The 26,154-nt window shown below is 50.6% G+C and overlaps 1 protein-coding gene across 2 annotated transcripts in view; it reads left to right on the forward strand.

Annotated features, from left to right (window-relative positions):
* LOC148433687 (1-phosphatidylinositol 4,5-bisphosphate phosphodiesterase gamma-1-like) overlaps window positions 1-26,154 on the forward strand; it is a 167,358-nt gene that overhangs the window by 35,023 nt on the left and 106,181 nt on the right. The window lies entirely within an intron of this gene.

The following is a 26,154-nucleotide window of genomic DNA, read 5'->3' on the forward strand; positions in this document are numbered from 1 at the left end:
GTAGCCCACACGTGCCACTCCCGGTCCCCCGGAAAATAGACAGGCCTCCTGACCCCTCCAGTCCCCCCCACAATGTAGCTCCAAACCCCCCGCAGGGAAGGGTCTGATGACGCGATTTGCGTCAGAATAACCCCGCCCCCTGCATCGCAATGCCGGAAATATCGGCATTGTGAAGCGGGGGCGGAGCCTAAATGAAGCACTTGTGTGGCTCCGCCCCAGTCCCACCCCTAAACAATTTGTAATGTGTCTGGCCACGCCCCTCTATACAGGTCCCGCCCCCCTGCTAAACCGACCTGGCTGCTTCCTCCAGGAGGAAGCAGCCAGGATGTATGCAAGTATGATGTAGCCATAGGGATCATTGGGCCTGATTCAGAGCCGTTCGCTATTTGCGGTCGTTCGTTCAAAAACAAGGGGTGGCTATTCAAATGATCAGTTCGCAAATTGCAGTCTGTTCACACCTCTAAGTCTGAATGAGCGAGCAAAACATACGCTCGTTTATTTGTTAAAAACGCCCCCCTGGCCGCACGCACCATATGTCATGTCCGCTATTTATTAGATTAATCGAGTACATCGACCAGCGTATGAACTGCTCGCTATTCTTGTGGTTGGTTTTTGCTACCACAATCTTGCGAGCAGTTCTGGCTATAAAATAACCCAGTGACGTGGTCAATGACGCTGCTGTATTAATTATGCACACCCATAAAACGTCCGTTTTGACCTTTAAGCACGCCTGCGTTCTGATCTCCACTCCCCGTTTTCAAGCACCTTCCCCTGTTACCACCCACATACGCCTCATTCTGTCACTCAAAATAGCAGGCATTCGCTATATTGCGAGCACATGAATTTCGGCCGCACTGACTGGTTCGCGCATGCGTATAACGATCCGTACGCATGCGCAGATGTGCGAACATCGCTCGGAACGAGCGTACTGCCGCTAGCGAGTGGCTCTGAATGAGGGCCATTGTGTCTTATACCCAATGCAGGGAAATAATACTAATGCTCCCATTTAAATGTATATATCTCTGTTTTGTTTTTGTTTTTTAACTATAACAGTTTCATAATGGGGGAGTCAGAGAGATTGCTACTATTTCGGAGAGTCTTCTTGAGGGAGAGTTGGCAAGTATGACCTGGGGTTCTGCACTATGGACCTCATTCAGAGTCGGTCATTGCGGCCGCACGGTCGTACGCCACCGATGTTCGCTAAACTGCGCATTGCATAAAATTCGCAATGCGCGTGCGCAAACTAGCTGTTACGATCGGAAATATCTCTCTCCTTGAACTTGACCAGGTCGTTAGTTTGAGTGACAGGATGAGGCGTTTGTGGGTGGTAACAGGGGAAGGTGCTTGTGAACGGGGGAGTGGAGATCCGAACGCAGGCGTGCCTGACTATGCGAACGGCGTTTTATGGGAGTGCATAATTAACAAAGTAGTGTCATAGCATATGTGACATGGGAGGTTTTTACACTGACATGATCGTAGTGCTTAAGAGAGGGTATGGTCAACCTTAAGCTCTACGACCAGCTCCGATGGTTTCCGATGGTCTCGATTAATCCTTATATGCCCGGAGATGACGTGTAATGGGAACGAGAAGGGGGTGTTTTTTTAGTCTTACGGCCGCATCCTCCCCTTGCTCGTCCAGCTAACGATCCCATCTTAACGACGCAACTTGCGAGTGCATCATTTGCATATCCGGCCCCTTTTACCTTACGACCGTGCGGCCGCAACGACCGACTCTGAATGAGGTCCTATATGCAGGTGATCAGGGACTGCAGAGAGGACGGGGTGAAGGGCTTGTTGTGTTTGCAGAATTACGTTGTGGGTTCCTGATCAGAGCTGGAATAGGAACAGTGGGATTGTGTATTGCAGCAGTATAGCCTGACACTGCCCTGCTAAAAATGTGGGTGCAGGGAGTTTGGCAATTAACCCGTCACTTACTGCAGCCTATCATGCTTGTAGCAGATCCCGTTAACAGAATATCAATATCGTATAACTGTCATATAAGATGCAAAGGAACATATGTTCTATTTAAAGCATCCTTTGCCGTGGAAGGCACTTCCTGTGGAATAAAATGGGGATGTTGCTATTGTTTGCATTGCTTTTTATTGGATAGCTTCATTGTCAGCTACGCTAGACACCAAAGTAGCCCTGACAGCTCCCATTTGTAGTATTACTCTGCTCAGCTAAGCAATAACACCAAAGTAAGCAGCGCCTATTATTCAGGAGAAGAGGCTTCTGGGAAATGTCATTGACACAGAGGCCCTATCTGCTGAATCTGTAGTGCATCACCCTGACTTATGTGGGCACAGAGCATACACGTACAGGCAGGCTCTTTCCCCCTTCATTGGACTCCTCAGTGTAATATTGGATTATAGTTAGTTGAGCTATGTCGGTTTGCATGCAGTATTCCAGGTCACACGCAAGTCGCACGGATCTCGCAGATTTCAGAATACTGCGCCTCCACTAACGAAACAAAATTGGCTTCTGGGCATGCAGCAGATCAGTTACCTGCGAGCGGACGGAGATCACTAGTGCCTTGGGATTTATCTGTCCGTGAAATGGTCATTTCTGGGCAGTAACTGGGCGGCAGACTTCTTCTGTCTGGTGGGAGTGTTGTGAGCGCGTCGGACGTCTTCAACAAAATAAAATATGTTAAATTCATGTTAAATGTCAACATTTTGAATGCGTCAGTATTTTAACCATGTTGACTTAATTGCGCGTTGGACATATTGGCCATGTCGACATTCTGACAGTTGACCTACGGAATGTCGACCACCTTACTGAATACCTCCGCAGTTGTATCAACGTGCCCTAACTAAACTTTGCCTACGTGAGAACCCCCCCATTACAGCCTCGTTATAGCTACTCAGTCATAAGCGCAGGTACGACTGAGATGCGAAAGCCTCTGCATTGCGCTTGCGAACGATGGGTTCCGGGTCACGCGGAGGCGAAAAGGCGCAAGTTTTACTCTACAAATAGGCTTGTGCTTAAATTTGCCTGGACCGTGGGAGCAGGGGCGTAACTATGTATTTGAAAGCCTCGTAGCAAAAGTTTGTAAGAGCTCCTATATACCACTCAATGGTGAAACATGTACAGTATATTACACATGTAACTGTGACAAGGAAGATGGGCCCCCCCCCTCAGCTCTGAGCCCCATATCAGCTGCACCCATTGTACCTATGGTAGTTACACCCATGCGTGGGAGGAAGCCGGACCCCCGATGGTAAGCTACACTGTCACGTTGGACTATACAAGCTTCACAAATATAAAACCCAAGATGTTACGGAACCTGTTACATACAGGAGAGTAGCACCATTGTCCATTGTCTGCGGAGCTGGCGTCTCATGTTCTCAGGCTACAGGTATATACGGTGTCCTATATAACGTATAGATTACATAACCCCTTGTGGCTGAGGAAGATCCATTGTCTGCTCGTCTCTCCTCATTATCTGCGTGTTCCGGGTTATTTTTGTCCTTCAGCCTATCCTCAGGATAACTCTGTTTATCTCCACTACTGCGATCTAAGTATAGCAACAAGTGCTGCAAGTAATAACCAAGAAACAGAGTCAGCTTTGTGTATGAATATGGTTCAGCTCTGTGTGACAGAACATCTCCTACAAAGCAGCGCAGTCAGACATTGCAGAGCTCTGACAGAACGAGACCTGTATTACATCACAGGCGACGTACGCGGAACCGAGCGCGAGGAAGACCTCAAACCTGTCAGCAAAATGTGTACGTTTGTGCTGTCATTTGTTACGTAGGGATCGTTATAATTTATCTTGTCGAATAAAAAATATTTGGATAGAAGCAATAACGTCAGTATAGCAAATACATCCACTGGGTACTTGGAGCTAGATTCAATCTTACGGACGGGTCGCAGGCGTGTCGCTGAAGAGGTTGCGTACACAGGCGCTAAATCGCTAACATTGAAAGCCACACTCTGATGGAGATATGGTACCTAGCATAGGGCTGGTGCAAGTGATGGTGGCATCATTCTAAAGATGCACCAAGTAGTATTAAAGCATCTTCAGATACTCAAAGTGGACATATAGACGTACGGCTATACACCAGGGGATGGGCTAATACTAGCATATAGTGATGGTCAGCCACTAAGCCCATTGTGGAAATAAAAATATAGACACGTATGCATGGAAAAAAACTTGAAATACATTACTGCCTCCCCCATCTGTGTCACCCCTGTCTGTCTGCCCCTCCCATTTAGAATGTAAGCTCTAACGAGCAAGACCCTCTTCCCTCATGTGCTTCTCCTTCCCTCACTCATACGATCATCTACTCCTAACTCCCCACAAGGGCACCTAACACTTGGTAGCTGAAGCCCTGCTGCTTATTTTTGTGTGCCATGGCCCTCATTCAGAGCCGTACGCTCTGAGCAGAGCGCACGCTCTGAATGAGGGCCAGCCTCCATGAAAATGGAGCGTCCTCCTGGACGCTCGTATAGCTGTGGGTGACCACCCACAGGCTATACGAGCGTGCAGTTTGATGGCCGCGATGGTCTTCACCATCGCGACCATCGAAACTGCGAGCCGGAGCCTGCGGTTGAGGTTTTCAACCGCAAGCTCCGGAGTGATTTTGGCTCTATCAGAGCCAAAATCACTCCCACTGACATTACTAGTGATGTCAGTGGAGCCGGCTTCTGACGGGAGGCGTTCCCGTGGGAACGCCCCCGTCAGGGAGGCACGCCCCCGGCACGCCTACCAAAGGGGGCGTGCTGTCAATCAACATCGACAGCATGCCCCCTTTGATCAGACACAACGAGCGAAGGACTTTCCTTTGCTCGTCGCGTCTGGCGCATGCGCACGACGGAGCTCCCTCTGGCGCATGCTCAGTCCAGAACATCGACCCACTTGCGAGCGGACAGCCGCTCGCGAGTGGGTCTGAATCAGGCCCTATGATCGCTATTGCAGCAATGTATATTTCTAATTTGTTTATGTACATTGTGAGGCGCCGCGGAACCCTTGTGGCGCAATATTAAAAAAGCATAATAATAATAATTACTCCCTAAGCTCCCATTCACCACTTTATTACAGAAAACAAATTTCTTTAACTATCCGCAACCAGACAGAAAAGACTCCATAACAATCGACCCAACTTCTACATACTCTAATTGTTGACTTTATGGAACTTTCCTCCTGGAGAAGAGCTGTAAGCAGACACAATGGCGTCCAGGTAGCGTGAGAACACCCACCTCTAGCCCGGCAACGTGGCATCGATTCCACAAGTGGACGGAAAGCCTCCGAAGAGATGTTGACCCATGACATCTGGATAGCTTCTCACAGCTCCTTGATATTTGTAGGTGCAGGATCTTGATTGCGAATGGACCTGTCCACCATGTCCCATAAATGCTCGATTGGGTTCATGTCGGGCGAACTTGGTGGCGACACTATTCTCTCTCCAGAATGCTCCTTGAACCAATTCTGGACAATTTGGGACCGATCACATGGTGCATTATCCTGCTGCAATATTCCATCATTGTGAGGATACATGAAGTCCATGAAGGGCTGCAAATGGACAAGCAATGATGTGTTCAGGCGGACCAGTGGACCCAACCCATGCCAGGTGAACACACTCCACACCATTATGGAACCACCGCCAGCCTGCAGAGTGCCTTGTTGACTGGGGTCCATGGCCTCATGGGGTCTGCACCATACCCAAACCCTACCAAGAGCCTGAAGCAACAGAAACCATGACTCATGGGACCACGCCACATGTTGTCAGTCCTCCAGGATCTAATTAGCAACTTTACAAACCCAGGGGAGGCGCTGTGTCCAATGCCGTAGTTTTAACAGGGGGACTCTGGTTGGTCTTCTGCTCCCGTATCCCATGAAAGCTAAAGAACGCTGCACTAACCTCCTGGATTTGCATCTGGTGCCTCCTGCATTGAATGTGGATGTGATTTGAGCCAGTGTCACTCGTTTGTTACCATGAACAATTCTGGCCAGACTCCGCTGGTCACGATCATTAAGCACCCGAGGTGGGCCACTGTGTTGTCCACTTTGGGTGGAATGTTGAATGTCTGCACAACTTCGGAAATGGAATGTCCCATCCGTTAGGCACCCACTATCATGCCACATGCGATAATTCATGTGGTCTTGCCATGAGCAGCCTAGCCAGTGTTCAAACGGACTCATGTGATGTCAGATTACAACTGATGCATGTGTTGCTGACTCTCCCCCCTGCTCCCCCCCCTCACCCGCTCAGCTTACACTTATCTCAGTTCAGGTGATCAGTAAGCTCCTCTGTGATCCGGTCATCTGATCAATGTGTGTGACCCCGGTCATGTGGTCCCTGCAGTAAACTAAGGATGCTGCTTCACAGCATCTCAGTTTACCAAGATGACCGAGTCACTGATCACCTGAATGGAGGTAAGTGTCTTTTTTTTTGTTTTGTTTTACTGTGATCAGACTGTGGTCTATCAGACACGCAGGCTGATCACAGAAGCCTATTCCAGGCTTTGCTTGTCCTGTCAGCAGGCTGTGAAGGCTGAGCTAGAGTAGGTTAATGCCATCCATGAGTAAATTTTAACAGATCTCATTTCCCATTAAAAGTATGTGAAATGCAATCTGCTTACTACAAATATGCAAATTTAAGGGCTTGGAGGAGAATTTTTCGAATTCTTCTCCAATTGCCCTTTCATACATTTCTGTGATACCAAAATAATGTGAAAAGGTTATGAAAACACAAATTTTCACATTATTTTAGCAAAACAAAGATTGATAAATACGCCCCTAAATAACAACTGAAAATGTTAGTCAGACAAGGGGGACAGGAGGTAGGAGGTTGGACTTCTGTGTGACGTTTATCGCTTTTAAAGATGTTTCCGCTACTGCGCATAGGGGGCGCACTTTCAGTTTGCAAAGGCGGCTGCTGAGCACGGAGAACTGAGCTTTATTTATCGTGAATCACATCAGTTATTAAGGGCTCCATTTAATAATGATCCTTATTACTTGTGGCACATTTGGGTTATCACAGTGATGCTAACGAAAATGCAGCCGGTATGTACAATAACTTGCCTTTCCCTCAGTGTTCTCCTCATCTGCATCCTCGCAAGCAACCTACCACTGCCGGCAACAGGCTGCTAAGTAATGCTACACATGGGCATTACACTTTCACCTGGCGGGTCCCAGCAAAGCCTGGAAAGCTTCACTGAAGCCAGAAAGGCTTTTGCTGGGCCCTTATTGCCGGCAATGGTGATTCTCGCTCTTGCCATCTATAGACGACATAAGCTGAGTTTACCACTGTCTACAATATAAAGAAAGGAGCTCATAACATTATGTCAGTGCAAATTATTTTGTATGTGTAATAATATTTCATCTATGGCTTGGTGGTAACTTTGTACTCAGAGCTGTAGCGAGGCAGAGCCTGGAGCTAGAGCGAGACAGAGCCTGGAGCGAGGCAGAGCCTAGAGCTGTAGCGAGACAGAGCCTGGAGCTGGAGCGAGGCAGAGCCTAGAGCTGTAGCGAGACAGAGCCTGCAGCTGGAGCGAGGCAGAGCCTAGAGCTGTAGCGAGACAGAGCTTGGAGCTGTAGGGTGGCAGAGCCTGGAGCTGTAGCGAGGCAGAGCCTGGAGCGGTAGCGAGGCAGAGCCTGGAGCGGTAGTGAGGCAGAGCCTGGAGCGGTAGTGAGGCAGAGCCTGGAGCGGTAGGGAGACAGAGCCTGGAGCTGTAGCGAGGCAGAGCCTGGAGCTGTAGTGAGGCAGAGCCTGGAGCTGGAGCGAGGCAGAGCCTGGAGCTGTAGCGAGGCAGAGCCTGGAGCTGTCGGGTGGCAGAGCCTGGAGCTGTAGCGAGGCAGAGCCTGGAGCTGTAGCGAGGCAGAGCCTGGAGCAGTAGCGAGACAGAGCCTGGAGCTGGAGCGAGGCAGAGCCTAGAGCTGTAGCAAGACAGAGACTGGAGTTGTAGGGTGGAAGAGCCTGGAGCTGTAGCAAGACAGAGCCTAGAGCTGTAGCGAGGCAGAGCCTGGAGCAGTAGTGAGGAAGAGCCTGGAGCTGTAGCGAGGCAGAGCCTGGAGCAGTAGCGAGGCAGAGTCTGGAGCTGTAGCGAGGCAGCCTGGAGCTGTAGCGACACAGAGCCTGGAGCTGGAGCGAGGAAATGCCTGGAGCTGGAGCGAGGCAGAGCCTGGAGCTGTAGCGAGGCAGAGCCTGGAGCTGTAGTGAGACAGCCTGGAGCTGGATCGAGACAGAGCCTGGAGCTGGAGCGAGGCAATGCCTGGAGTTGGAGCGAGGCAATGCCTGGAGCTGGAGCGAGGCAATGCCTGGAGCTGCAGCGAGGCAGAGCCTGGAGCTGTAGCGAGGCAGAACCTGGAGCTTTAGCGAGACAGAGCTGGGAGCTGTAGGAAAGGCAAAGCATAGAGATGTAGCAAAGGCAGAGCCTGGAGCTGTAGCGAGACAGAGCTTGGAGCTGTAGGGTGGCAGAGCCTGGAGCTGTAGCGAGGCAGAGCCTGGAGCGGTAGCGAGGCAGAGCCTGGAGCGGTAGCGAGGCAGAGCCTGGAGCGGTAGTGAGGCAGAGCCTGGAGCTGTAGGGAGACAGAGCCTGGAGCTGTAGCGAGGCAGAGCCTGGAGCTGTAGTGAGGCAGAGCCTGGAGCTGGAGCGAGGCAGAGCCTGGAGCTGTAGCGAGGCAGAGCCTGGAGCTGTCGGGTGGCAGAGCCTGGAGCTGTAGCGAGACAGAGCCTAGAGCTGTAGCGAGGCAGAGCCTGGAGCTGTAGCGAGGCAGAGCCTGGAGCAGTAGCGAGACAGAGCCTGGAGCTGGAGCGAGGCAGAGCCTAGAGCTGTAGCGAGACAGAGACTGGAGTTGTAGGGTGGAAGAGCCTGGAGCTGTAGCAAGACAGAGCCTAGAGCTGTAGCGAGGCAGAGCCTGGAGCAGTAGTGAGGAAGAGCCTGGAGCTGTAGCGAGGCAGAGCCTGGAGCAGTAGCGAGGCAGAGTCTGGAGCTGTAGCGAGGCAGCCTGGAGCTGTAGCGACACAGAGCCTGGAGCTGGAGCAAGGAAATGCCTGGAGCTGGAGCGAGGCAGAGCCTGGAGCTGTAGCGAGGCAGAGCCTGGAGCTGTAGTGAGACAGCCTGGAGCTGGATCGAGACAGAGCCTGGAGCTGGAGCGAGGCAATGCCTGGAGTTGGAGCGAGGCAATGCCTGGAGCTGGAGTGAGGCAATGCCTGGAGCTGCAGCGAGGCAGAGCCTGGAGCTGTAGCAAGGCAGAACCTGGAGCTTTAGCGAGACAGAGCTGGGAGCTGTAGGAAAGGCAAAGCATAGAGATGTAGCAAAGGCAGAGCCTGGAGCTGTAGCGAGGCAGAGTCTAGAGCTGTAGTGAGGCAGAGCCTGGAGCTGTAGTGAAGGCAGAGCATGGAGCTGTAGGGAGACAGAGCCTGGAGCTGTAGCGAGGCAGAACCTGGAACTGTAGCAAGGCAGAGCCTGGAGCTGTAGTGAGGCAGAGCCTGGAGCTGTAGTGAGGCAGAGCCTGGAGCTGTAGAGAGACAGAGCCTGGAGCTGTAGCGAGGCAGAACCTTGAGCTGTAGCGAGGCAGAGCCTGGAGCTGTAGTGAGGCAGAACCTGGAGCTGTAGCAAAGGCAGAGTCTCAAGCTGTAGCGAAGGCAGAGTCTGGAGCTGTAGCGAGGTAGAACCTGGAGCTGTAACGAGGCAGAACCTGGAGCAGTAGCAAAGGAAGAGCCTGGAGCTGTAGCGAGGCAGAACCTGGAGCTGTAGGGAGGCAGAGCCTGGAGCTGTAGTGAAGGCAGAGCCTGGAGCTGTAGGGAGGCAGAACCTGGAGCTGTAGTGAAGGCAGAGCCTGGAGCTGTAGCGAGGCAGAACCTGGAGCTTTAGCGAGACAGAGTTGGGAGCTGTAGGAAAGGCAAAGCCTGGAGATGTAGCAAAGGCAGAGCCTGGAGCTGTAGCGAGGCAGAGCCTGGAGCTGTAGCGAGGCAGAGTCTGGAGCTGTAGCGAAGGCAGAGCATGGAGCTGTAGTGAAGGCAGAGCATGGAGCTGTAGGGTGGCAGAGCCTGGAGCTGTAGGGTGGCAGAGCCTGGAGCTGTAGGGAGGCAGCGCCTGGAGCTGTAGCGAGGCAGAACCTGGAGCTGTAGCGAGGCAGAGTCTGGAGCTGTAGTGAAGGCAGAGCCTGGAGCTGGAGTGAGGCAGAGCCTGGAGCTGGAGCGAGGCAGAACCTGGAGCTTTAGCGAGACAGAGCCGGGAGCTGTAGGAAAGGCAAAGCCTTGAGATGTAGCAAAGGCAGAGCCTGGAGCTGTAGCGAGGCAGTCTGGAGCTGTAGTGAGGCAGAGCCTGGAGCTGTATTGAAGGCAGAGCATGGAGCTGTAGCGAGACAGAACCTGGAGCTGTAGCAAAACAGAGCCTGGAGCTGTAGCGAGGCAGATCCTGGAACTGTAGCAAGGCAGAGCCTGGAGCTGTAGCGAGGCAGAGCCTGGAGCTGTAGGGAGGCAGAACCTGGAGCTGTAGCAAGGCAGAACCTGGAGCTGTAGCGAGGCAGAGCCTGGAGCTGTAGTAAGATAGAACCTGGAGCTTTAGCGAGACAGAGCCGGGAGCTGTAGGAAAGGCAAAGCCTGGAGATGTAGCAAAGGCAGAGTCTGGAACTGTAGCAAGGCAGAGCCTGGAGCTGTAGGGAGGCAGAACCTGGAGCTTTAGCAAGACAGAGCCGGGAGCTGTAGGAAAGGCAAAGTCTTGAGATGTAGCAAAGCCAGAGCCTGGAGCTGTAGCGAGGCAGAGTCTGGAGCTGTAGGGAGGCAGAGCCTGGAGCTGTAGTGAAGGCAGAGCATGGAGCTGTAGCGAGACAGAACCTGGAGCTGTAGCAGAACAGAGCCTGGAGCTGTATAGAGAACCTGGAGCTATAGCGAGGCAGATCTTGGAACTGTAGCAAGGCAGAGCCTGGAGCTGTATCGAGGCAGAGCCTGGAGCTGTAGGGAGGCAGAACCTGGAGCTGTAGCGAGGCAGATCCTGGAACTGTAGCAAAGCAGAGCCTGGAGCTGTACCGAGGTAGAGCCTGGAGCTGTAGGGAGGCAGAACCTGGAGCTGTAGCAAGGCAGAACCTGGAGCTGTAGCGAGGCAGAGCCTGGAGCTATAGTGAGGCAGAACCTGGAGCTTTAGAGAGACAGAGCCGGGAGCTGTAGGAAAGGCAAAGCCTGGAGATGTAGCAAAGGCAGAGCCTGGAGCTGTAGCGAGGCAGATCCTGGAACTGTAGCAAGGCAGAACCTGGAGCTGTAGCTAGGCAGAGTCTGGAGCTGTAGCGAAGGCAGAGTCTGGAGCTGTAGTGAAGGCAGAGCCTGGAGCAGGAGCGAGGCAGAGCCTGGAGCTGTAGCGAGGCAGAGTTTGGAGCTGTAGTGAGGCAGAGCCTGGAGCTGTAGTGAAGGCAGAGCATGGAGCTGTAGCAAGACAGAACCTGGAGCTGTAGCAAAACAGAGCCTGGAGCTGTATAGAGAACTTGGAGCTGTAGCGAGGCAGATCCTGGAACTGTAGCAAGGCAGAGCCTGGAGCTTTAGCGAGGCAGAGCCTGGAGCTGTAGGGAGGCAGAACCTGGAGCTGTAGCGTGGCAGAACCTGGAGCTGTAGCGAGGCAGAGCATGGAGCTGTAGCGAGGCAGAACCTGGAGCTGTAGCAAGGCAGAGTCTGGAGCTGTAGCGAAGGCAGAGCATGGAGCTGTAGCGAGGCAGAACCTGGAGCTGTAGGGTGGCAGAGCCTGGAGCTGTAGGGAGGTAGCGCCTGGAGGTGTAGCGAGGCAGAACCTGGAGCTGTAGCGAAGGCAGAGCCTGGAGCTGTAGCGAGGCAGAGCCTGGAGCTGTAGCGAGGCAGAACCTGGAGCTGTTTGAGGGTCACAGCTGATCTGTCCATGGCCGGGGAGTTGTTGGAACTGCTTGTAGCATTTATCAGATTCTGGATGTTCCAGAGCAGGAAATACAAACAAGGAGATTAATATTTATATTTCTTTGTAACTGGGAAAATCCCACCAAAACTCTTTCGGATCAAAGTGCGGATGAAACTCACCTGGAGCCCGTTCAAATAATCCTTCAGCCTTGACATTGTCACATTTATCACAAGCTCAGCAGTTTCTGTCCCATGTGTGTCCATGACTAATACGGGCTCAGCCCTAGGAAAGAGGGAACATATGAAATGCACGTGCCTCCTGGACACATCACAGCGATTGCACACCCCTACGGATTCATCTATGTGCATATGGAGAATGCACCTGTAGGAACTGCAGTGGGACTGTGCATTTCTTTACTGCTTCCGTCTGGTGCTTTATCTTTAAACTCAGTAACTGAACGCGCAAAGCTTCTTTTTCGCAAAAAAATGTGCATCTTATTTGCATAACTAAAACAACTGGGAGCGACAACACTGCTCTGCTAGATTACACTGATCAATGTGATGTGCGACATTTGTACATCTGTGCGAATGAGTATGAATCTGCGCACGAAGTTCTGCAATGAAGCGGCTGCTGCTTTTTGTTATGCAAAATTCATTCGCAACCTGGCGTCTCTGGTACTCTGGGCCTCATTCAGAGGCGGTCGGAGGATGCAAGCGGTCGCTCAGAAACTGGGCAGCCACTTGCATCCTGACCGCCCACCTCTGTTGCGGTCGTTAGGCTGTGGGTTAACACCCACAGCTCTAACGACCGCTCGGGTGATGGTCGCGATGGTCAGAGACCTAGGGTAGGGTCTCACTTGTTGTAAGCCTCGGAGAGCTTCTGGCTCTGTCAGAGCCGGAAGCTCTCCACTGACATCACTAGTGATGTCAGTGGGGCCTCCCCCAAACGGCAGGCGTTCCCATGGGAACGTCTCCGTTTGGGCTGCCACCCCCCCGGCCCGCCTTCCAAACGGGGCGAGCTGTCAATCAACATCGACAGCTCACCCCCTTTGGATCGAGACCCGCTACGACCGGCGCTGTCGGTCGTAGCGGGTCTCACGCATGCGCACGACGGCGCCGTCGTACGCATGCTCTGTGGGGGGCCATCGACCCGGTCCGAGCGCATCGGCGCTAACGACCGGGTCTGAATGACCCCCTCTGTGTTTTGCTGCATCTGCGATGCGAATAACATGTCAGATTTCAAGTAAGCTACAGTATACTCCTCTGGGAGCGTTCTCCATCACCATATGGCGTGTAGACACGTGGTGCACGAGGACACATCTGTACTTCTTCACCAGGCCGGTGTCTGGACCTGATTCAGCACGGATCGCTATTATGCTAATGCACACGCAACGCAGTTGCTAATATCAGCGGTGTTATGCAAATGCATTGCGATTGCAGTCTCACATAAGGACGCCCATTTTCTCTTGTCTCGCATCCGTAATACTTAGCAATATAGCGAAACAATCTGTGACATCGAGTAACATCGGACCCATACGCACATTTACACAAGCTCAGACCTTACTCAGAAATTGCTAACAGCCACGCACGCTACCAATGCTATAGCGGCGTACGGCATTACAGTGCCTAATTTATGCACGCCCCCGCAATGCCGTTGCAACGCACTGGCGCGCCTGCGTTTGCCCGACCACCCCCGTCACCACCCACAAATGGCACTTCCTGTCAATCACTCTGCTATGCGTCTGCGTAGCCTCTGTGATCACAGTCCCGGTCGCAATAGCTAGTTCGTGCATGTGCACTGCGATGCAATCGGAGAACACAGTAATCAGACGATTGCGTGCGTATTAGCAACTGCGATCCTTACTGTATCAGGCCCTCTTTACCTATGCGTTGACATAAACCAGCTAGCCAGCTGAAACGTGCAATCGAATTTAAAAAGCCCAGATTTGGGATCTCAGGGCCTGATTCAGACCCACTCGCGAGTGGCTGTCCGCTCGCAAGTGGGTCGATGTTCTGGACTGAGCATGCGCACGACGGAGGGAGCTCCGTCGTGAGCATGCGCCAGACGCGACGAGCGAAGGAAAGTCCTTCGCTCGTTGTGTCTGATCAAAGAGGGCGTGCTGTCGATGTTGATTGACAGCACGCTCCCTTTGGTAGGCGTGCCGGGGGCGTGCCTCCCTGACGGGGGCGTTCCCACGGGAACGCCTCCCATCAGAAGCCGGCCCACTGACATCACTAGTGATGTCAGTGGGAGTGATTTTGGCTCTGATAGAGCCAAAATCATTCCGGAGCTTGCGGTTGAAAACCTCAACCGCAGGCTCCGGCTCGCAGTTTCGATGGTCGCGATGGTCAAGACCATCGCGGCCATCAAACTGCACGCTCGTATAGCCTGTGGGTGGTGACCCACAGCTATACGAGCGTCCAGGAGGACGCTCCATTTTCATGGAGGCCGGCCCTCATTCAGAGCGTGCGCTCTGCTCAGAGCGTACGGCTCTGAATGAGGGCCTCAGTTCCACAAATTAAAATGGAAAAAAATTAAGTAAAAATTAAATGGATAAAAAAATACATTTAAAATAAATAAATAAATAAATAAATTATATAATATATATATATATATATATATACTGTGTGTATATATATATATATATAAATATCTAAATATACATATATATAAATATATATGTATATATATATATTTTATTATTATTATTTTTTTTAATAGAGTCATTTTTATTGAATTTGTTTTGTTTTATAATATAACACAGTTAACAATGGCCATACTGGTACATCAAAAAAGACAAACAAGTATAGCATGCATAAAATTCCACCATCATCACATACATAATAACAAAGCACACAGATGGGATATAAAATCGGCACAAAAAAATAATGTCTCAAAAATTTTGAGCCAATCATAGAAAATGAAAAACATACTATTACAAATGGCGACACCTCGCGCAATATAGTATAACTACCCTACAGTAACTAAAGTAAATATATATATGTAATAAATATGTATACATTATACTATCACCAATGATTGTCACTCGTCACTGTCTTAGGAAGTTGATAACAGAACCGGCATTGCTGCGGTATTGGTACACCAGGGCTCTTCCCGATCACCCTGGTATGTGAGAACAGGGGTAATTAGAATGATTGGGAGCCCTGGAGTGACAACCTTGCCTCCACAGTGATCCCAGTATAATGTCCAATACCCCATAAATATGCAACGCATACAGAATTTTAAAATACACTTTGGGCCTGATTCAGACCTGTTCGCTATCTGCGCACGCTCGCTAGATGCGTATGCAAATTTGTCAAAGTGACGCCACAGGACGCGATCGCTCGCCAAGGCATAAGCACGCCCACCATGTCTTAGCGAGCAATCCACTTTGTGTATGCGTACGCCTAGAGGCGTAACTAGGTATTTGAAGGCCCCATAGCAAAAGTTTGTAAGGGCCCCTATGTACCACATAAATGGTGAAAAATGTATATAACATATGTAACTTTGACAAGGAAGATGGGCCCCCCTGAGCTTTGGGCCCCATAGCAGCTGCACCCCTTGCACGTATGGTAGTTACGCCCATGCGTACGCCCAATCGCACAGGCAGATCCGCCCACCAGCAACACGTCATCTCCAGGAAGTGTATTAAAACATTGGTACATCGAGCACCATCGGATGTGAACGCAGTGCTTGAGGTAGTTTTACCCTACCGCAAGCATTGCGAGGAAATCTGTGTACAAAAAGGCAAGTGACGTGTACTATGACGCTGCCTGTTAATTATGCACGCCTCTAAAACGGCGTCGAAACACTCAGGCACGCCTGCGTTCGCATCTCCAACCCCCCGTTATTAGTGTCCTGCCCCGGTTACCACCCACAAACGGCCTCTCCTGTCACTCATTACCCTGGGCTGCCTTTGCTGGGCGAGCGAGAGGGTTGCGATCGCAGTGTGTAGTTCACGCACGCGCAGAACGAAGCGTGCACATGCGCGTACACAGAACATCGGGACGCTTGCGAACGCACAGTGCGAGCGAGCGGCTCTGAATCAGGCCCTTTGATTGAATAAAACCGTCACCACTTTATAAGCTATAGAATAGAAATCTTCAGAGGAGCCCAGCAGTGAGGGGTCACTTGTGATTGGCTGGTGGTGAAGGCCAGTCCCGGGAAATCCAACATTTGTCCATTAGGTTTTGGTTACCTGTAGTGAGTGAGGGGGACGTTCACTGACACGCCTATGACACTCCCATGACACGCCTATGACACTCCCATGACACGCCCACGAGGCGGCCTTTTTTTGCATTCATTTCAGCTCTCAGGAACGCCCATGGCTGTCCGCCGCCAGCTCTATCACAAGCTTCTCCGTGCTGCTCAGTGGTACACGTGCGCCATATGGGTTTATCTGACTCAACTGCGCAATAACGAAACTGCGTCCAACTCTAAATCAGACCCAATGAATCAGGAAAGAGCTTCTTATCCAGTTAAAGCATACATGCCTACTCTCCCGGGAGTCGCGGGAGGCTCACGATTTACCGGTAACCCCCCGCAAAGAGTAGGCAGATCTCCTGCATCCCGCCCCACTTCCTAGTGGAGTGGGCAGGATGGGGAGATTTTATGAGAAATTTGCAGTTCCGTAGGAAGGGGGCGGGGCTAAATGTTGTGAATCGCATCATTTAGACACGCCCCTCCATGCGACCCTGCGAATCGCAGGCTTTTCCTGTAAAGGCGGTGGGGCCTAGTCACGGCTATAGTCTGGCCCCGCCGCCCGCCCCCCCAAAAGCTGACAGATGCTGCTACACAACCAATCAGCTCCTGTCACTTTACAGGCTGTGTTTGAAAAATGACAGTTAGGAGCTGAGTGGTTGGTACTTTCTCTCCGTCCACTTTTAATTACCATAGGCCACGCCCCCTATGTGATGTTATTTGGAGGCATGCCAGCATGGCACGCCTCCAAATAACATCAGGCTGGGGGTAAAGCCCAGCACTCAGTCACTGGCTGGGCTTCCCCCAGCCCTTTCCCGTCAGTGAATGGATGTGGCATCCATTCACACTCCGGGGGTCTGACACCACCGTACAGCTGCGGCGGTGGGTGTCCCCAACCTCCCGTTTTGACCACCCGCGGGCCACTTAGGCCCGCGGATGGAACAGCGGGACAAAACTGTCCCGCTGACATCGGGATGCTGGGGAGGGGTGCGCCCTCTACGGGTGGCGCCCCTGTGCGACCACACTGGTCGAACACCCCTAGAGCCGGCCCTGAGCAGTAGGATGGTTTATTGGAAGTTAAGTTATGTACAGCTGTACACACTGTGATGCACTGGTTATAATGGAGCTGGTGACTGTATATAGCTTGCAGGTAGCGGTGCAGAATGCTGGAACAACAGTAATTGCAGGATAATACGACGGGGTCTCTAAGAGCTAGGTGGGAGAAGTCCATCTCCCACAGTGTCCCTCACTCACAGTAAAGACAAGATGGCCCCACATATGCTCAGTGGTAGCCTCGGTGGCCATCTTGAAACAGGGAATGAAGCTTCCCTGGAGGAACAAAATGGAGTCTAAGCAGTAGCTCACTCCCTTATCAACAAAATCAAGTATGTTTGTGGAGGAAATTGGCTGGGCACCCGTAAAAATGCCCCCTCTTCTCTCCTTATCTTACTTCAACCCATCTCGATCCGTGTGGTCTTTGCTCTGTTCCTCACTTCGTATTTTTAAATGAATGTCTTCACTCTACACTTCCCATTGGCCAACGCAAACTTCTCTGGAAATGCTGCCATCTTGCTCTGTAATCCTATGCACTTTTAGTGGAAATCTGCATGCACTTAGCGCAAATTGTGACACAGTGCCACGACGGGCAGCATTGTGGTTCATCAATAAAGATCCATGCTCTCTACTGTACAAACATAGCAGCTCGTGTAGAGTTGGTCGTATTCAGGAATAGAGGAACCCATGAAAGCGTGGTGTATTTACAGTCATATCTGGTCATGGTGCATTCAGCTCTACTCTAGCACCAGCCCCAGAGTTACGTCAGGAGTAAGGATAACGCAGAGATGGCGTGGAGATGTGGGTTACGGTGTAGGCCGCCCAGTTATTACACAATAATCTAATGAAAGGTATTATACATGAGAGAGAATAGTGTCTGGACAGTGGGCCTGATTCAGAGCCGGACACTCTGACCAGAGCTCTCGCTCTGAATCAGGGCCGGCCTACCTAAAATTGGAGCGGCCTCTTGGACGCTCGCATAGCTGTGGGTAGCCACCCACAGCTTATGCGAACGTCCATGATGATGGTCGCGATGGTCAAGACTATCGCGACCATCGGGCTTGCGACGAGACCCTTGCGGTAGGGTCTCGTTGCCGCAAGCCCTGGAGTGATTTTGGCTCTATCAGGGGAACGCCTCCGTCTGGGCAGCCACGCCCCCGGTACGCCCACCAAAGGGGACGTGCTGTCAATCACCATCGACAGCACGCCCCCTTTGGTGCGAGACCCCAAGCGACGGCTTCCCCGTCGCTCGCCGGCTCTCGCGCATGCGCACGCCGGAGCTCCCTCCGTCATGTGCATGCACACTAGGGCACCATCGACCCGCTCGCGAGCGCTCAGCACTCGCGAGCGGGTCAGAATCAGGCCCAGTGTCATTAATAAATGGGAAAGTCACATTTAAAATGTAAAATATGATTCAATACAAATACAAAATACAGACAATTAAATTATGTGAAATTAAGTACAAACATCTGTTCTTTTCCCTTTAAAATCCCTTTTCTGCTTCAGTCCATACGGAAAAGTAAAGTCATTGGACTAAACAGATACAACTTCATATATCTGCCGCTGTAACGAATGAGGACGTGTCAGCTGTCCTGCGACCAGCAAACCTCTGATTAACATTACTGGTCATCATCCCCATCAGGGCGTCTGGCTGCGCCAGATCCCCAGCGCCTGCAGACATCTGTATGTGCGTCTGCATCCAGGCCTAGAATAAAACAAACAATGACATAGCGAATATGTAGGCAGCAAATGTATAGTGACACCTCTCGTGTTCTATGGGGCCCATTCATGAATAAGCAGCGATAAGGCTGTTTTTTATTTTTGTCGCCAGAGAAAAAAAAAAAAAAACATTACTCTGCTTCATTTGTGTCCTGCTTTACAGATTGTGTGTAGTCTCCGCTGTTACGTTTTCAAAACTAAAATTGCAGATTGCATAAGTGTTCAACCCCTGCAGATTAGTACTTGGTAGAACCACCTTTTGCTGCAATTATAGTTGTAAGTTTTTTAGGGTAAGCGTGAACCAGATTTGCACACTGATATATAAGGAATAATACTGCACTCCTAAATTCCTGAGGATACTTAGATGAAAGATTAGGGAGCTGCCTAGGGGTAAGATGAGGTCTTTTCCTCCTCCTAAAGAATATCAATAGTTAGAAAAGCATGTAAACCTATTTTTTAGGCACTCACATAATTGTACAGAAAAAGTTATAGGAACTGAAATTTAGTATGTAAAAATAGTATATATTTGTTTGAAAAAAATTATGACAATTCATGATTGTAAATTGATCAGACCTAAGAATAAAAACACAATAAAAACAATTAAGACCTCTGTAAAACCATTGATAAATTAAGTGCAAATCAATCCTGCATCACAAATAATAAGTGTCCATAGAGGGTGTTTGTAGCAACTGTGTGTTTTCTGTTTATGTGATCACTCCTCCTGTCTTTCCAATATTATTGTTAGAAATCCAGAACATAGGGGTATATGTATCAAAGCTTGATGTGAGATAAAATTGTGAAATATATATCACCAACCAATCAGCTCCACACTATCATTTCTTAAACAGAGCCTGCAAAATGTAAGTTAGAAGCTGATTGGTTGGTGATATATATCTCACAATTTTATCTCACATCAAGCTTTGATACATATACCCCATAGTTACAAAAGTGTCCAAGTTTTTAAATGTTACAAAGTCTCTCGCTTGTAACTTTCTGTTCAAACAGTGGATCTGCAGTAAACTGTACTTCTCCCCTCTGTCCCGTGCTGTGTATACAATGGTGTTTTGGTGCGATCTTACCGGTAAGTCGGGGATTGTGCTGGTCCGGTGACGCGTACAGGCTGGTTGCTGGTTACTTTTTTCCTGATGAACGCCGCTGACGAGCTCTTCTCAGCGGCGATATCACTGTCCTCCCGCGCTGTCCGTACTTACATGGGGGTCAGGAACTTGGTGCTTCTCATGTGCAGCTTCTGGTCATATAGTAAGGTCTGGATAGTAACACCTCTGGAGCATCACTTCTGTAGAACCATGAATGATTATATCCCCTCCGAGAGACTTTCAAAAACTTGGACACTTATGTAACCATCTCCTGGATTTCTAACAATAATATTGGAAAGACAGGAGGAGTGATCACATAAACAGAAAACACAACAGATGCTACGAACACATTCGGTATGATTTACCGCTGGCCGCATGGCCGGTGGTTCAAATCCCGGCAACGTCAGCCCGACAGGAGGAAATCCTGATCGTCCTAAAGGTAAGTATAAACTCCTTAACCCTCCTTTAGGGTGCCTAACCCTAACCTCCCCCCCCGTGCCTAACCCTAACCCCCCGTTCCCCGCCGCCTAACCCTAAGACCCCCGGGGGGGGTGCCTAACCCTAACCTCCCTTCTGGGGTGCCTAACCTTAACCCTCCTTCCCCCGAGCCTAACCCTGACCTCCCAGGGGGTGCCTAACCCTAAGTCCCCCCGGGAGATTTCGACGCCTGTCGCCGGGATTCAGTAGTCGGGAAGCCGGCTGTCGGCATTGCGTCAGCCGGCTTCCTGAACGTATACCCCACGAACACCATCTATGGACACTTATTATTATTTGTGATGCAGGATTGATTTGCACTTAATTTATCAATGGTTTTACAGAGGTCTTAATTGTTTTTATTGTGTTTTTATTCTTATGCTTATGTCTGATCACTTTACAATCATGAATTGTCATAATTGTTTCTAATAAATACTGTATATACTATTTTTACTTACTAAATTTCAGTTCCTATAACTTTTTCTGTACAATTAGGTGGGCGCCTAAATAGCTTTACATGCTATTCTAACTATACAGAATTGCACACTGTTTGGGAGTGATTTGTGCCCAGGCTTCCGTGATTGCTCCAGGTTTGTGGCTGGTTAAGGTTTAGTTTAGGTCAGTGGGCGCGCTCTCGTTCTCATGATGGGATCGATAGTAAACCAATTGTCCTGTCCGGGAAATGTCTACACCACCTGAACGGATGGGGTTCTATTATTGGGAGAGTTGAACACCAATGTTTGATTGTGTTTGTCATGTCCGTTCTTTAATGTCGCCACCAATTTCATTATGAATTCATTATGATTTGGTCAATAAAATTTGACATTATTATAAAACGCCAGTACTGTTATCTGTGTCACTATTTATTATTATTGTTATGGTATTTTGGATAATATGTTTAGCGTAATCAACATGGAGGACAATGCACACGATACACCGCTAGTGAGTTTAGAGATACTTTCTCCCAAGCTTTCATGTTCCAGCAGACTGAGGGGGTCATTCAGACCCGCTCGTGAGCGGCAGTACGCTCGCAAGCGAGTCGATGTGCCCCCACTGCGCATGCGCACGAAGGAGGGAGCTCCGTTGTGCGCATGTGCGAGACCCGGAGAGCGACGGGCTCTCCATTGCTCCGGGTCTCGCACCAAAGGGGGCGTGCTGTCGATGTTGATTGACAGCACGCCCCCTTTGGTGGGCGTGCCGGGGGCCTGCCTGCCAGACGGAGGCGTTCCCATGGGAACGCCTACCATCTCAAGCCGGCCCCACTGACATCACTAGTGATGTCAGTGGGAGTGATTTTGGCTCTGATAGAGCCAAAATCACTCCAGGGCTTGCGGCAGCGAGACCCTACTGCAGGGTCTCCGTCGCAAGCCCGATGGTCGCGATGGTCAAGACCATCGCGACCATCATCATGGACGCTCCAAAAAAAGGTAGGAGGGCCCTGATTCAGAGCGAGCGCTCTGGTCAGAGCGTTCAGCTCTGAATCAGGCCCTGAAGCAGGTTGTCCTGCAATATCTCCCTGTATTTTTCATCACCCGTCCATTTACCAAGATGCCCAGTTCCTGCTGAGGAAAAGCATCCCCACAACATGCTGCTGCCATCTCCATGCCTCACTGATGGGATGGGGTTTGCTGAAGAATAGACAGTTTTAGGTTTTAGCATTTTAAATTGGGGCCCAAAAAGCTTAATTTTTTTCTCCTCTGACCACAAAACCCACATTATAGCTGGGTCACTCTTATATTATGACAAATCTCAGATGCACTTTCATGTTGTTTTATTCAGAAATGACTTATTTGTAACCAGTGGCGTAACTACACAGTTACACACACATCGCCACCAGCGCTGGGTAGTACACTCGTACTACCCGGCAGCGATGTGTGTGTTTCAGCAGCCAATGAGAGTCAGACAGACTCTCATAGGTTGCTGCGCCCACTGCCAGATTCCGGCTGGAGCTCACTCATGAGCTCCGCCTTCCGGCTCCTGCAGTGGGCGATGGGAGAGACGTCATGACATCTCTCCCATTGTACCGAGTGGGAGGACGGAGGAGCAAACAGCGGCAGGAGCGGGGATTCAGGTCAGTGTTTTGTGTATGTATGTCTGTGTGTGTTATGCACTACTGGCCAGGGGCACTGAATAGGGAGGACCATTACGGGGAGGGGGGGCACTTTCTAAGGGGGCACTACATAGGGGGCATCTCTACTGAGGGCACTGTATAAGGGGCTCTACTGGGGGCCTGCATAAGGGGAACCACTACTGGGGGAACTGCATAGAGGGTACTGTATAAGGGGCACTGCATAGGGGGGCACAGTATGAGGGTGCACTACTGGGGGCACTGTATAAGGGTGCACTACTGGGGGCAATGTATAAAGAGGACTGTATAGAGGGGCATAGTATGAGGGTGCACTACTGGGAGTACTGTATAAGTAGCACTACTGGGGGCACTACTGCGGGTCTGCATAAGAGGGACCACTATTGGGGGTACTGTATAAGGGGCACTACTGGGGGCCTGCATACTGGGGGTACTGTATAAGGGGCACTACTGGGGGACTGCATAAGAGGGACCACTACTGGGGGCACTGCATACTGGGGGTACTGTATAAGGGGCACTACTGGGGGACTGCATAAGAGGGACCACTACTGGGGACACTGCATACTGGGGGTACTGTATAAGGGGCACTACTGGGGGACTGCATAAGAGGGACCACTACTGGGGGCACTGCATACTGGGGGTACTGTGTAAGGGGCACTACTGGGGGACTGCATAAGAGGGACCACTACTGGGGGCACTGTATAAGGGGCACTACTGGGGGACTGCATAAGAGGGACCACTACTGGGGACACTGCATACTGGGGGTACTGTATAAGGGGCACTACTGGGGGACTGCATAAGAGGGACCACTACTGGGGGCACTGCATACTGGGGGCACTGTATAAGGGGCACTACTGGGGGACTGCATAAGAGGGACCACTACTGGGGACACTGCATACTGGGGGTACTGTATAAGGGGCACTACTGGGGGACTGCATGAGGGACCACTACTGGGGGCACTGCATACTGAGGGTACTGTGTAAGGGGCACTACTGGGGGACTGCATAAGAGGGACCACTACTGGGGGCACTGCATACTGGGGGCACTGTATAAGGGGCACTACTGGGGGACTGCATAAGAGGGACCACTACTGGGGACACTGCATACTGGGGGCACTGCATACTGGGGGTACTGTATAAGGGGCACTACTGGGGGACTGCATAAGAGGGACCACTACTGGGGGCACTGCATACTGGGGGCACTGTATAAGGGGCACTACTGGGGGACTGCATAAGAGGGACCACTACTGGGGACACTGCATACTGGGGGTACTGTATAAGGGGCACTACTGGGGGACTGCATAAGAGGGACCACTACTGGGGGCACTGCATACTGAGGGTACTGTGTAAGGGGCACTACTGGGGGACTGCATAAGAGGGACCACTACTGGGGGCACTGCATACTGGGGGTACTGTATAAGGGGCACTACTGGGGGACTGCATAAGGGGGACCACTACTGGGGGCACTGCATAGAGGGGACTGTATAAGGGGCACAGTATGAGGGTGCACTACTGGGGGCACTGTATAAGGGTGCACTACTGGGGACATTGTATAAAGAGCATTGCTACTGGGGACATTGCATAAGGGGCATACCTACAGTCTGCATTGCAAGAGGGGCACTACTACTGCGGACATTTAGGTGCATATGGAATGGTCCCAGAGTGACGAGAAAGGGGGGGTGTCATGCTGACATGCCCCATTTTTCAGTGACCATGCACACTTTTCAGAGCGCGCACATGAGGGGGGGCTCTATTTTTCATCTTGCCCTGTAGCTCCTGCACAGTGATAGTCGTGGCTTCCTCACAGTTCTCCTTCTTGCTCTGACTCTGAGTTATGAAGGACGGTCTCATCTAGGTAGTGCCAGAGGGGTGCAGTGTGATACATCTTCCTTTTCCTTACAATTAATCTAGCAATGCTCAATGCAGTAGCCAAGCACTTGGCCTTTTCTAGTCTTGTGCACGTCTGTAATTTATATTTACATTTTCCTAGAATGTTCTTATATCTTCAGTTCCCAGCTTTCCATCACATTCACAGTATGACCAATGTTATATGAATTAGGAAGTATTTTATTCATAAAGCTGACCTTTTTTTACTTATTCACAGAAAGAGGCTAATTGAAGCCAGTTGTTAGGGCAATATTATTCAGATGTGTAAACTTGGAGCTTCCGCAGCACAGGGGTTTGAACAAGCATAATTTTTTTTCCTTTTTCTATTTAAAAACAAATCTTCAGGTAAATCCTAAATGAAGAGTTTTACAGTTTGCTTTAAGAGCGAGATGGTTCATAATAACATGACTGTCTGGACCAGTTTGTGTAAGTGTAATTTGTAATATAGACGCATATTGATTTTTTTAGGGGTTTGAATATTTCTGCAAGAAAGTGTGTGTGTGTGTGTGATCGGTATGAAATATCCATGTCCGGCCATTTAAATCCCAACGGTGGAAGGCTGGCAGTGAAGATCCCGACAGGTAAGTATTTTAAGTATTCACTAACCTTACCCCCCCCTAACCCTCCCTTAGGGGTGCCTAACCCTAACCTCCCCCCCAAGTGCCTAACCCCCCCCTGTAAGTGCCTAAACCTAACCCCCCCTTCCCCGCAGCCTAACCCTAAGTTTCCCGGGTGGGTGCCTAACCCTAACCTCCCCTCGGGGGTGCCTAACCCCCCCTTCCCCTAGCTAACCCTAAGTCCCCCCCGCCCTGCGCGGCTGTCTGCGCCCCCCGCTCGGCTTACCTTCGATCGGCATGCCGGGCATCGGGCTCCCGGTGTAGGTAAAATGACAGGCGTGGGGATTTCGACGCCTGTCATTAGACCCTTGCCGGGATTAGACAGTCGGGAAGCCAGCAGTCGGCATTTCGACCGTCGGCTTCCTGACTCTGCATCCCGTGTGTGTGTGTGTGGAGAGAGAGAGAGGGAGGATATCATATCATACAGGAATTTTTATAACTACACTAATTATTTGCAGCGGTTTAGTAGCAGCAGTCGGTGGAGCTTTCTGAGTTATTTGAGTCTCTAAGATAAAAGACTGCGGAGGAATATTAATCTCCGCAGCCGGGGGGAATTGGGCCCCATCTGTCACTCGCACCGGTTCCATGTCACAAAGTTCTCTCTCTGTTTGTCCACCTCTGCAGCTTCCTGGCTGAGCCCAGAATAGAGTGTGCGTGTCAGCTGGAGGGGTGGAGGCCGTTCCAGCCTCTCTTTAACGTCTTCCCTGCTGGAAAAGGAGCAGCTGATACACAAGAGCTGGTCTACGGGTTTGTATAATAGAGAGGAAGGCTTTATCCATAGACAGAAATGACTTGTTCCGTCAGGAAGCGAGGATGAGGCCCCGGCCGGGACAGTCGTGTTCTCTCCACTGGAAATCTTATATGGAAAAGTCTGATTTCCCTGTATTGGGACTTCTAATGCTCCTATAATAAGACAGGAAGCCGGGACACCCACCTGATATGACGTTTCCTCCATAAAGCCCCTTGTGTATTCCTCTGAGTGTTCATGCAATAAAGCACTTACAGGAACCTATTCCAACTAATGCTGTTAATTCCTGTTAGATGAGATTCTGTCGATGGACAGTGATACGATGGTGCCAGCTAGTTATTATGTAGCATTGTGCAACTTTCTCTAGTATGTTTCTAGTTATACACAAGTCCTATTAATGGCAGGTATACAGGGGTCACTGGGGACCCATAACGTTTTGGTTGTTTATTTTAATTTGAAACCTGAA

The sequence above is a fragment of the Taudactylus pleione genome, unplaced genomic scaffold, assembly GCF_031769625.1.
Source record: "Taudactylus pleione unplaced genomic scaffold, aTauple2 ptg002172l, whole genome shotgun sequence".
Taxonomy (NCBI): Eukaryota; Metazoa; Chordata; class Amphibia; order Anura; family Myobatrachidae; genus Taudactylus; species Taudactylus pleione.